This window comes from Lygodium microphyllum, chromosome 9 (genome assembly GCF_053477565.2).
Source record: "Lygodium microphyllum isolate KBCC chromosome 9, Lygodium_microphyllum_v1.1.10, whole genome shotgun sequence".
NCBI classification, from domain to species: Eukaryota; Viridiplantae; Streptophyta; class Polypodiopsida; order Schizaeales; family Lygodiaceae; genus Lygodium; species Lygodium microphyllum.
The window spans coordinates 84,670,179-84,684,681 of record NC_141143.1 but is presented as its reverse complement, the minus strand read 5'-3'; positions in this window follow the sequence as shown (position 1 = coordinate 84,684,681).

Sequence of the window (14,503 nt, the reverse complement as noted above, 5' to 3'; positions counted from 1 at the left end):
TCTTAGTGAGGATTGGAGGTTGGATGGGTAAGGGGCAACCCATTCATCATTCCAGCCCTCACCACTATGCGGTAGAAGTCAACACAGTCCTACTTGCGCTAAAGAACAACATCTGAGACCCCATTGCCTTTAAGTTAACTTCCACATCCTCCCTATCAAAGTCGTCCTCCATCACACATTTGAGCACATTCCCAAAGTCCAATCACAAGGCAAAATACACAAAAACAATGTGAGAAGGTAAATAAAAAGGTTTGGATTTTCTTTTTATCAAGTCGTATTCGCTAGTCTTTGCACATGGAGCGATAAAAGGTATTTTCTCACATATATTTTCCTACCCTCACATCATATTAGTGTAGGATCTCAACCGAATTCCAAAGCCAAAAGGGTGCGATGTTGGCGTTTGGAGATTCTTAAATGCTTCTATTGGTGTCATGTTACTTACTCCTCCAACACAGAGCAAGGGCTGCACTTCCAGAGGCTTATACGTTGATACTCATGTTGTATAGGCAAGCAGTCTAAAGTAGAGCTATCAAGAAGATGTCTGGTACAAAGATGTCACACATGTCTACCTCCACATCTATGAAGAGAAAAAGAGTTATTGATCCCACAATGCAAGGAGTCAGTTGCCTCTGATGTTTCAATAGCATCTCATATATCAATGACAATTGAAGGTTCAAGCAAGGCTTCAAAGAAGGGAAAGGCTTCAAAGTCTCACTGTGAGGATCCCAGGACTGTCTCAAATTACAGATGTCATAGCCTTTGAGAAGCTTTTGGATTTTCTCATAGAAAACAATATTGGAATTGCTTTCTATCCAACATCTAGGGAGATTTTTAATCCAGAGTGGGACCTTGATCAAGTTATTAATTTCTCAAAGGAATTTTGCAAAGTTGGCATATCCTATTGTTCAGTTGGATTCCAAGGTGTATGTTCACACTACTCTTGGAAGGTTAGGCACTAAGAATTCATTTTTTACCAAGAAATGTGGTTATCATTCTCTTGATAGATTTTATGCATTTGAGTGATGCTCTTTACACCCAAAAAAATGCAAGCTTACGCTTAAGTCTACTGCATTCATTATATTTGCCCTTGTGAAATAACCTCTAATATCTGATGAAAATCATAAAGAAATCTCAAAATTATCTAGTTGTTGCCTTCTTAAAGAGATGGTAGATGAAGTTGATGTTGAGGAGCAACTAGACACCCAGATGGAAGAATTAGCTGCAAAGGACCTTGATGTTACTGAATTCAAAGCAGAACTAGCAATTGAGGAGACCACTATAGAGGTTGATGAGCCATCTGACACTCCTTCAAGCCTTATTGTTCCATCTTTGCCTACTTTCCCAATTAAAGACAAGGAGTACATATTATTGTCTGATCTCCACATTCTTTTCAATTTGAGAGAAGATTATTGCTTGGCAATTATTGTAGGCATTTGTAGATACAAAAGGCATAGTGGATGTTGAAAATGAGTCCAAGGAGGACTTAGTTAAATTAGATAATCAAATTCCCAATGATAATTTTATAGATGCATCAAATGCTATTTCCCTATGTTTAGGCAAGGTTAAAGATGTTGAGAGAGAGTTACAGGCTGTTGACAAATAGTTTGACCAATTTCAAGAGAAGCTTGGTATCTCCAATTTCGAAAGGAAGGAGTCAGAATATGTAAAGGAGCTCAAGGATATCAAGGAGACATGAATTAGCTTATAGAATCCAAGCAAACTTGAGAGTGATGAGAATCAAATGGTAATGCATTCTTTTATTTTTGTGGAACCACATATATATTTTCATTTTTGTCATTCTGACTATTGCTTTTACAGTTGGAGATTGTAAATGAGGATAATTTCTTAGGAAGAGCCAAAGGATCAAGAGTTGGTGGTAGTTCCCTAAAGGATATTATACTTGAGCATTACATATCGAGGATTAATCCCAATATTCTGTTGGTTTTGCATAGCACTTTCTCAGAGGAGGCCTCATAGCCAATTGTCTATGTTAAAGCACTTACAATGCTTCTTGAATACTTTGATTTGGAGTACAATACACAAAAAGTTATGTTCTTGGAAAGGACAGCAGCCATCCAAATATTTGGTTATGGTCTCAACTTCTTTGCCTCTAGGGCTAGATACTTCCTTGCATACTCATCTTATGTTTTAGCAGCAAACAAAACAAATATCAAATCCATAGCTTGACACAAGAGAAGAAAGTTTTTACGTTACAGAGGAAAAATGCCTGAGGAGGATGAGGATGTAAAGGCTCTTAAAAGTTAACCATGTATATAATATTTTGAAAATAGTATCAGTATTTTAGATGCCATTGTATTTCTTGTGTTTTCCATCTTTGAAGTTGTCTTCGAAAAAACTAATTGAATAATTCCTAAAGGGCATTGGTTTTTTTTGCTCCTCCTCCATGTCTAGTGCTCCAAAGAAACACTTATGTGCTTGTTAGTGAGATTTCTCTATACCTTGGCTACTATAAGTTGCTAAGGGCCCTTGCTCTTCCACAAAATAAGGCCTATGAACAAGAAGGGCATGCTGTGGCAACCCAACAAGCAATTATCAGTTTAAATAATTAAACCTTGTTTTCAAAGCAGACAGGTTCAAATTTATGCCTATCTTACCAAGTAGAAAGTAATATCCTTTTCTCCCCAAGCTTCCTTAATTGCTTGAATAAGATTCACAATTGAACGTTTGCACTCTTCTGAATAATTAGATGTTATCTTTTGTTCCCTAAGCATTTTTAAGAATATGTCAAGGTGTCTCGAAACCTCCATTCGTAGGAATGTAATTCATGGTGTGCTAGCCTTATTTGTTGTGATTGCACACAACTCTCTCTAGCCCTCCCACAATGCGATCATTTGTTTACCAGTATGATTTTTTAGAAATTGTCTAGCTTTTGCACCCCCCCACAGAGACACCTGCTAAGACCTCTCTTTTTTTTCTTGAGGCTATTGGATCCTTTCTTAGGTGAACTTGACCTCCATGAAAACCCATTTTTAATAGTAAAGCCTCATATTTATCAATGCAGTCATGTGACAAAGATATTGTTTTATTGAATATGCATAGTCAAGATACAATCCAAGCAACTTATCAATTATGCTAATCTTTGCATGTAATGTACGAATATGAACATTCCTTAGAGAGATTGAGAGAATAGGATCCCATAAGCCATCCACGTTTTTGAACTTGCTCAAATCTATAGAGTTCCGAGAGTCGCGGCTCTTCTTGCTAGTTGCAAAGTACTCCATTCTTTGGATCCCAAACTCTCCATGCAATAAATACAAGGATATTTTGCATTGGCCCTTGCTCCAAGTATACATTTGATAGTTTTTATGTCAGCACTCATATGCCGTTCAACATTAAAACTATCAACACCATTGACTATCAACATTTCACCTTTACTTTGATACTTTATAATATCAAGATTACCTGTATGAGAGAATAACCATTTCAAGATTTCATAACTTTCAATTGGTACTTGGGCCGCACCAATCCACCAAAGCTCCATCTTCGATTGTATCTTAAATATTTGTTCTTGCTCCCTACCAATAGTGTAATCCAATGCCATGTTCATGATACAAATGCTGACTCTTTCTATCTTTTGTCCCTTTTGAAATTGTGCTTAATTCAATTTTAGTACAAACTTCAAAATACCACCACATTCTTGGACAATAAATTTATACATATGGCCTATTGCAATCCAGACTCTTTTAAGATCAATCCAAATATTATTAAATGTGTTGTATTCAAAAAAGGCCTTTGTTTTATGTGTTTCATAGGGCATAGATCCTTCTATATGAAAATACTCACCAAAAACATCTGGAGTCCTATGATTCATAGTTGTCCTAGCAATTGAAACTGCAAGAGGCCGAGGCAAACCAAATGCACTTATTCTATGACATTTAAGATTTGTAAAAAACTTTAGAGAGAGCATGATAACCTCTACCACTAATACCTATACTGTCACATGTCTCCACTATTTCATTTTGTTTAAACCAAATGCACTTATTCTATGACCTTTAAGATTTGTAAACCACAATTTAGAGAGAGCACGATAACCTCTACCAATAATACCCATATTGCCACATGTCTCCACTATTTCATTTGGTTTAATTGTTCCTTTTAAATCTTTCACTAACTCTTTCAGAGTTTGGCTTCCCAATTCTAGATTTTCAAGTGATTTAAGACTCCTTATAGTGTCCTTTGTCATTGTTTCTTTCATAAGATTAATCATCTCATCATTCTCTCAAATATTAATACCTGAAATACTAGAGATACATCTCTTTGTAAGATTTAGTCTCCTTTTCTTCACCGACTACGCAAGTCCATTATATTTAGAAGTGATCTTTTTCTGTGTTTAAATCCTATTGAAGTTTCTTTTAAGTGCAATAATTTTTCTTGCAATGACTAATTAGAGTTTTCTAGATTATCAACCTTGTCCCTTAGCTCAGAAATAGTTTTTGGTACCAATGTTAATGCTTCCTTCATTTCGTGCATTTGTTCTCTAAATGTAAAAGATGCAGAATATGACCTCATGCAATAGCCAAGCATCCCATCACAACCATCTACAGCATACCTTATGAAGTTGTGAATATTGTAAAAATGAGGATGTTTACCTGTAGAAGGGTCCGGAGGATAAATATTTCCATCCATCCATAAGTCTACATGTTTCTTTCCTTGTAATTGTAGCTTGTTAGCTTCATCCTTGTCCAACAATGTTTCATGGTGTATACTCCTCCAATATGAATAGACAGGATTTAACTAAATAGTAATTTTGTACTTGCGTGGTGGGGCTGCACTTGTATTGCTAGAAGAGATTACCGGTAAACATTTTGGTAGGGAACCCTAAATGGGGCAACAATTTCACAAAGAAGAAAATAGAACCATAGGAAAGAGAGGTGTAGAAAATTAATGTCGAGGAACAAACGAGCGGCATCTTTTGGTGCAAAATTTCACAAATATAAGATTTTGTAATTTCCAAGAGAATAAGACTAAGAAGGTGACACGTCCATTAAAGATTGAAGATATTTAATACCTGCAGACCTCTAAAATGAGTCATACATTCTCTCATTAATCACATCCAGGCAGCCAAATTTGGAGGGTTTTTTCTTCTAAACATCCTCTAATTGGCAACTTAATAATTTTCCTACAAATGCCATTTTGAAATGTTTTTGGCCCTAATGAAGCAACAAATCCAAAAGACTCAGAATCAGTGCACACACTATGCAGACCATCATCATCTACAACATCCAGCATACAAACTTGGTGATAAAGTATGGTTACTCATGCATAAGTTCCACACAACAAGGCCCTCCACCAAGCTAGACCACCACAGATTTGGGCCCTTCACTACTCCTCCAGGTAAACCAAGTTGATTACCAACTCCAACTCCCCAACACCATGAAGATCCACCCAGTCTTCCATGTTTCCTTACTCGAGCCATACCATAGCTCACCACTAAGGGAGGAGATATCTAATTCCCCACCACATGTCCAAATTGAAGATCATGAAGAATTTGAGGCTTTGAGGTTGGGCATGTCTTAGATGACTAGAGGATATATCAAGGTTGATTGGAATACCTTCTCCACTAGTAGAAAGGATATGACATCAATGATCTCACTTGGCAACCTACATAATATCTCCAAGGAGCACCTCTCAAAGTTAAAGAATTTCACAAGAGAGGAATCAAGTGAAACTTGGACCAAGACACCAAGCAACTCCTCGTGGAACTCCTTGCTAAAGAAGGGGGTGATTTCACGGACATGCCATGATCAAGTATACATATTAATTATTGCTCATGCCATATGAATCCACACCATGCGAATGCACCCTTAACAAGACATCCTCGAGTCAACCATGCAAACCTAACCTTGCCATGATATCATAGAATCTTCTAGAAGATATGCCATGTCATTGCTTGTATCATGGATGATATCATCATAGAGCCTTCTAGAAGATATGCCATGTCGTCATCTGCCACTATAAGGATATCAGGCCATAGCGATGCCGATTAGCGATGATAAATAGCGGTGTCACTATTTGTGTTGCTATTATCATCACAAATGCGACGCAAATAACAGCACTCCACAAATGCGGGCGGAAACCCGAGCGCGTTTCATTTCGCGCATTCACGAAATTTTGAGAGAGAGAGAGAGAGAGAGAGAGAGAGAGAGAGAGAGAGAGAGAGAGAGAGAGAGAGAGATCGTTTTACTTAGAGGGAGAGCAAGAGAGAAAGAAGGCTTCTCACCGCCGCCGTCGCCACTGCCGCCATCATTCGTGAAGAAGAGGAGGAGGTGTACGGAGGCCAAAGGGGAGCCGCCGTCACAAAGGGGGGTTGCCAAACTCTTCTTTGAATCTTTACGGTGAGTCCACTCTCTCTCTCTTTTACTTATTTAGGGTTTAATTTGTGTATATTGAGAGAGGGAGAGGAAATGAGAGAGAAAGAGAGGGAGATGGAAAGGGAGGGGGAGGAACTGAGAGAGGGAGAGGGAGGGAGAGAAAAAGAAAGAGAGGGAGAGGGAGAGGGAGGAAATGGGAGAGGGAGGGGGAGAAAATGAGAGAGGGAGAGGGAGGGAGAGTGCATTCTCTCTCTCTTTTACTTTTTTTTGTATAATTTGTGTATATTCAGAGAGGGAGAGGAAATGAGAGAGAAAGAGAGGGAGAGGGAGAGGGAGAGGGAGAGGGAGAGGGAGAGGGAGAAGGAGAGGGAGAGGGAGGGGGATGAAATGAGAGAGGGAGAGGGAGGGAGAGTGCATTCTCTCTCTCTTTTACATTTTTTGTATAATTTGTGTATATTGAGAGAGGGAGAGGAAATAAGAGAGAAAGAGAGGGAGAGGAAGGGAGAGGAAATGAGAGAGGGAGAGGGAGAGGGAGAGGCGGAGGAAATGGGAAAGGAAGAGGGAGGGAGAGAGAAAGAGAGGGGGAGGGAGAGGAAATGAGAGAGGGAGACATTAAACATAATAGGGAAATGAGAGAGGGAGAGGGAGAGGGAGGAAATGGGAAAGGAAGAGGGAGGGAGAGAGAAAGAGAGGGGGAGAGGGAGAGAGGGAGAGGAAATGAGAGGGAGAGGGAAACATTAAACATAATAGGGAAATGAGAGAGGGAGAGGGAGAGGGAGAAAGACATTAAACATAATAGGAAAATGAGAGAGGGAGAGGGACACTAAACATAATAGGGAAATGAGAGAGGGAGAGGGAGGGAGAAAAAATGAGAGAAGGAGAGGAAGAGAGCAAAAGGAAATGAGAGAGGGAGAAGAGAGAGAAAAAAAATCACAGAATGAGAGGAGAGAGAAAAAGAGAGAAAATATGTTAAACATAATAGGGAAAGAGAGAAAGAGAGGGTGAGGGTGAGGGAGGGAGAGTAAATGAGAGAGGGAGAGGAAGAGAGAAAAGGAAATGAGAGAGAGAGGAGAGAGAAAAAGAGAGAAAAATCATTAAACCTAATAGGAAAAGAGAGAAAGAGAGGGTCAGGGTGAGAGAGGGAGAGAAAATGAGAAAGGGAGAGAAAGAGAAAAGGAAATGAGAGACGGAGAGGAGAGAAAAAAAATGAGAGAGGGAGAGGAGAGAGAAAAATAGAAAAAAATCATTAAACCTGATAGAGAAAGAGAGGGTGAGGGTGAGAGAGGGAGAGGAAATGAGAGAGGGAGAGAAAGAGAGAAAGAGAGAAAGAGAGAAAAGGAAATGAGAGAGGGAGAGGAGAGAGAAAAAAATGAGAGAGGGAGAGAAGAGAGATAAAGAGAGAAAAATCATTAAACCTAATAGGGAAAGAGAGAAAGAGAGGGTGAGGGTGAGGGAGGGAGAGGAAATGAGAGAGGGAGAGAAAAAGAGAAAAGCAAATAAGACCTTACAATAAGCTCATCCTAGGCTCATAGGGGTTAGGCTGATCCTCAACAAACCTAAGGGATATATGTCTAGAGAACCCTAGCATACTTGTGCCTCCTAACATAATGTTCTTCCTACAAAGAGACCTCTCATACATGGGGCTTGTCCTAGCCTCCACCACGCAAGTATACAACGAAGGAAATCAGCCTATCAGTATGAAAAACATTCATTTTTCATAACGTAAATCCAAAAATAACTTTGGATATTCCATAAAAATCAATCTCTTCTTAAAATACAAATACAAAAAACTAAAACAGCATCATTCATATGCTTCGCAAAACTAAAACAGCATCACTACAAGATCTCTTAGGAAACTCATCCTCAACTATCAATTTTAATTAAAAAATATAATATAAAATCACTTGCAAGGAAGGACACTCTTTTATCATTAACCCTCTTTCTTCCTTAAAATAGTCTTAGGAACAAATTTCTGCTCTAACAAGAATATATTTGAGCATAATAACTATTTTAAGGTTTATTCCATGAGTAGTAGTATTATATATGCAACCATCAAGCTAGAGATCATGCTTTGGTATCTGTGGAGATCCCAATCTCATGCCCTCATAGAGATTGTAGTGTGTAATAGTGTGGAGAGAAGGTGGGTGAGTTGTAAATGGTAAAGGAGAATTCTATTGATGATGGAGAGAAGATGAGGTGAATCGGCAATTCTATTCTTAATGAGTGCAACCTACCCATAGTATGGCATCCATGACCGATTGAAATCGGTAAGACTTTGAAATCCTACCTCGAGTATTATAACTATTGTTTTGTGGTGGATTTTCTTGCCATAATTCAATGTCAATTTGTGCTTGTGTTTTCCACGGTGTGTTGACTATGGGTGTCAAATGCTCTAGTCAGATCTCTCTCTCTTTCTCCTCTCTCTTCTCTCAACTCTTGTCTCTCTCTTCATCTCTATATAAGTAGTCGTAGTTGTAGTCGTGGTCGTGTTTGTGGTTGTAGTGGTAGTCGTAGTCGTGGTCATAGTCTTGGTCGTCGTGGTCATGCTCATGGTCGTGGTCATGGTCATGGTCGTAGTCATGGTCGTGGTTGTCATAGTCGTAGTCGTAGTCGTGGTCGTAGTCATAGTCATGGTCATAGTCATAGTCGTGGTCGTGATCGTGGTTGTGGTTGGCATAATCATAGTCGTAGTCGTAGTCGTGGTCATGGTCGTGGTCGTGGTCGTGGTCATGGTCGTGGTCGTGGTCGTGGTCATAGTCGTAGTCGTATTCGTAGTCATAGTCGTAGTCATGGTGGTCGTGGTCGTCATCGTGGTCATGGTCGTAGTCGTGGTCATGGTTGTGGTCGTGGTCATCGTAGTCATGGTCATGGTCATGGGTCGTGGTCGTTGTCATCATAGTCGTAGTCGTGGCCATGGTCGTGGTTTTAGTCATAGTCGTAGTCATGGTCGTAGTCGTGGTCGTGGTCGTGGTCGTGGTCGTGGTCGTGGTCGTGGTCGTGGTCGTGGTCGTGGTCGTGGTCGTAGTCGTAGTCGTGGTCGTAATCGTAACATAGAAAAAGAGAGAGAGATGGAAGGAGAGGAGAACAATTTAAGAAAAGAAAAAAGAATGATAATAAAAACAAATTGTTTGTTATAATATAAACAAAATGGAAAACGATGAAGGTCCTATTGTTCAAGATTGTGAGGCGTATCTTAATCAGCATTTCCCATGTCCTTGCTCTTAATGCAAGCTGGCAATTAGACAAAAACGTCGATTGTCTATAGAATGCATACGATGATTTAGCGAGTTTCAATCCAATATCATTGATCAGGTGATTGTGGATATTCAACAAACAGTAAGAAAAGTTAATATCAATCATGCATTGTACTCACAAGCTAATTAAATGCCATATACAATAAGATTGGATCTGGTTGGAAAATTTTCTATCCAGGGAGGTGACGTCTCGTCCCAAGGAGGAGTGCAACCTTTGCAGCCAATAAGAAGAGTTCATGGGCGTGCAATGGATGGAGTGCATGAGCCAATCCACCATTTGCAAGGCCAATCTATACCGTCAATGCCAAAGGAGATAGGCAGCCTTCCAGACCTACCTACAATCTTGGAGGCTGAGATGGAGGCAACGATCAATGCATTGACTCCCATGGATATCGAGACTTCTGATCTGATTATGGAGGAAGCATCCATACCATTATAAGATGGGTTCTGAGTATCTCGCCTAAAGACACTGCTTGCACTCTTAAGTATGCAAGTCAAAAACGGGTGGAGCAATGCGAGTGTGACTAAGTTGTTCAAGTACCTTGTACATACACTTCGTTGATTTTTTTTCGGCACTATTATTAAAAACACTTGTGATTTCTCAAGGTGTTTTATGATTTTTTCCAGGTTATTGAAATATCATATATTACCACCTCCAAATATCATGCCTGAGTCTCGTGATGATGCACGACATGTTTTACAAAAGCTTGGCATGGACTACAACAACATACATGCATATATCAATGATTGCATGCTATTTCGAGGAGAATACAAGACTATGGAGACATGTCTAAAGTGTGGTGCTCATAGGTATCCAGAGGACTGGCAAGGGCAAACCATCTTTCAAAAAGTTCTCAGACACTTTTCGCTTATCCCCCGTATAAACCACATGTTTTGTACGTCCGGCATGGTGAGCTTGACAACGTGGCATGCGCAGAATAGGTCCACGGATGGAGTTCAATGAATATCAGTGGATTCACGTGCATGGAGCCACATTTACTCTAACTTCCCAAGCTTTTCCCAAGAGCCAAGGCTCGATCTTGCAATGGATGGTGTGAACCCATTCGGTCTACACTCAACTTCTTACAATGTGTGGCCTATAGTCATTGTCAACTACAATATCTCTCCATGGCTTTCTATGAAGAAAGGACATCTCATCCTTAGATTACTCATCCCCGCGGCTGCTACAAAGTCAAAAATATGGACGTATATCTTCTCCATTTGTCGATGAGCTAACAATGATGGAAATACAGGAGTCCAAGAATTCTTTGAGAACGAGGTAGACTCATCCTTTTGTGGTGACATGTCTATCGACCTTCCAATGTATGCGGAGTTGTGTCAAGAGATTGACATGGGACCATAGGATACTTCATACTTGGAGCATCCACTTACTCAATTCGTTGACCAATTGCTTATAAGGGTACATAAGATATGCATTTTAAGTGAGATTATTTTTTTAGGATTTATATTACCGTGCTTTATATGATTTAAATTGACAATATCCCTCCATGGGTTTCTATGAAGAAAGGACATCTCATCCTTAGCTTACTCATCCCCGACTGCTACGAAGTCAAAAATATGGACGTATATCTTTGTCCATTCCTCGATGAGCTAACAATGATGGAAATACAGGAGTCCAAGAATTCTTTGAGAACGAGGTGGACTTATCCTTTTGTGGTGACATATCTATCGACCTTCCAGTGTATGCGGAGTTGTGTCAGGAGATTGACATGGGACCATAGGGTACTTCATACTTGGAGCATCCACTTACTCAATTCGTTGACCAATCTCTTATAAGGGTACATAAGATATGCATTTTAAGTGAGATTATTTTTTTAGGATTTATATTACCGTGCTTTATATGATTTAAATTGATTATGCTAACATCATTTTTTGTCTGTGCAGGTGACATTTTCAGAATGAGTCGAGGGATGAGCGATGAGGAGTTGTAGGATATCTTCACGCGCATGTCTCCAGACCAGATCGAGAGATTCAAAGACATGACAGACCAGGAGCTATCTCGGACATCGTCAGGTTGTTCTGCTAGATCTACTTCAGTGCGATCGGATGCTTCAGCTTCGAGCAGACGAGGTCGACACTCCGGATTTGGGCAAGAGGGAGGGAGTGCTTCAGGGTCAAGGGGATGCTCTAGAGATACGGAGGTAGTGAGCCCATGGCTAGCACGAGATACAGGTGCGACTTGTCACTCTCGTGGGGCAGTTCTAGGGAGTGTGGCTCAGACTCAGGTGGATTTTGTGGAGGTATGAATGCGGTGTCTCCGTCTCATCATTCAGCTGGAGTTGTGTCACCTCCACGATTTGTCACACTTGTGGGGATGTCTACTCCAGTTACTCCGGCTTTCACTCAGCTGTCTACAGGTTATGGGTGCCACTTCGATATTACCCCGGTCGGTACACCAAATGCACAAGGGTCTCCTCGATATGCCCAGGAGCATGGATGTAGGTGGGAGATGACCCATCTTAGGCATACCCCAGGGGGATTTTCCTATCTAGTCGATGATAGGTCAGGAGCCATCATCATGAATGATGAGGGGAGGAGGGTGATGGCTCGTATGAGAGAGTTGTGCCAACAAGTTTTTCGGCACAACGTCTTAGATCATTGGAAGAACATACCAGAGGGGAGCAAGGACTACATAGTAGCATCCTTGCATGAGAAGTTTCCGGTTCCAGCCTTAGTAGATAGATTTTCTACAGGCTGGATGATGGATTGCATGCGTGCATATATGTTACACAGAGATCGGACGTATACAATGCATTCAAGAGTGGGGCTGCAAAGCCCGAGTGGCTAGATGCGGATGACTAGCGCGGACTGAGGGAGGAGGCTTCAGATTCTCCAGGATGTTGGAGTTAGCAGCACGAGGCGGTGAGGGCAAGACTCGAGGCCAGAGTGGTTAATCATCTTGGGAGTGGCGGCCATAGGACATATTTGGAGGACTTTGTAAGCTTTTCTTTTGTTTTGCTTGTTTATTTTTTTGCAATATTATTTATAATGACAATCATGTTTCTAACAGTTAGTATTTTGTTTTCTTTGCAGTACTCCATTACAAATCGCAATCTAACTAGCCTTGAGACTCGATATGCAGAGAGGCACGGTCTCACTACATTGATCGACTTATTGTATAGACGTGGCAGCCCTGTAAGTCACTTATCTTTCTTGTCCATAGTTACCATGTTTAATTAGAATGCATTATTGTATGGTGGACTAATGTATTGTTGTTTCTTTTTTTGCAGAGTCCGTTCAATGCTCCTTTGCGGCAGGACGAGCTTTCGGATGGCGAGGATATGTAGCTCACCCTTGGATCCCTAGAGCTCACACACCTTTCTTTTTTTGTCACTTGATTTGTGTAGACATTTTCTATGTAGCAGTGATATCTTGTCATGATTGTACCAGTTGCTTTCATTATGCGATTATGTATTTATTTCATGTATCAGTGTTATGATTTCAGTATACTTCGTTTTTGTTTGCACGAGTATAATACACAGTGCAGAAACTATTTTGTATGGCCTAATTTTTTTTTCCCTGTTACCGTCGCTATTAGCATCGCAAATTTACTACTCGCGTCATTATTGGCATCGTTATTAGCATCGTAGAGCATCGATATCAGCTCGTTATTGGCGTCAGTATCAGTGCAGCAAATGCGATGCTAATACCGATGCCAATAAGGATGCTGATACCGACTGTTCTATGGTGTTGCCAATAACGACGCTTTTTGCGACGATGGGGCAAATTTTGTTATTTACATTTTCGTTGCTTTTAACGTCGGTATAAGGACTATATCTTGTAGTGTGCATCATCAATGATGTCATCATGGAACATTCTAGAAGCTCTTTAGCCACCATCCAACACCTATAAAACAAGGGGCTTTCCATAGGGCTCCTTAGTCTTGTCAATGCTAGTCTTGGGAGCTCAAGGAGTTGAGACCTCCAAGTAAGTAACTTTGAGTTCTAATTCTTGTCTAGTCATGGTATCTAGTTTTGTCTTGGCTTCCATCACACTCCTATTGTCTTGTTACCTTGTAATCTTGTAGTAGGAGGTATTGTCTAGTACTACATTATATCTTGTTCATCTTCATCGAGGGAGATCTTATAATTTTGCAATCTTTTATGCATACCTACAGTCCTGGGTTATGGGATTCTTCATATCCTATTGAGTCTTGTTGTTTGTACCTACAGTCTCGGGTTGTGGGATTTCCCATACCTTGTTAAGTTATCATTGTACCTTGTGCCGCTATGTGGGATTATTTTGTAATTAGAAATCTTGTAACGTATCTTGCATCTAGTCTAGTCTCCCAAGCATAGTCTAATGCTCCCATAACAAAAGGAATCCATAGAGATTATTAATACCATGTTCTAAAGCTTCTAAAGACTATCTTTTAGCTGCCAAAAAATCTCTCATTTAATCTATTGCATTAATACAATAAGAATAAACCAAAAAATTGTACGCAAAACCTCTATTTGAGACAACTGAGAGTAATAATCTCTCATGGATTCAAGATTGATCAAAATATTCCCTATATGAACAATGGTAGACAAGCTCCTTTTCCTCTTTCGAATATCTCACTACAGTCTAGTACATCATAGATTCGTCTCTTGATACTTCACAAAACAACTTCTTCTCCCTTCAACTTCTCATTTCTTTCTTTCTAATTCATGCTTGTTTAATATGCTTTTTGCCTTATTGAAATTTCCTTGCAGTACGTGGAAGCTTTACAATCCAAAATTTTCATTATAAATTGCAAGGAAGTCTTTAGAGAAATGATACCTACTAAGTCTCTTCTTCCACTTGTTTAGGGTCACTAGAATAGTACTCTCCATTCCCATTCCATTTATAAATTACGTCTTCAAACCTCTTGACCAAACAACCATAATTAATGGTGAATCTAGCATACATCATTAG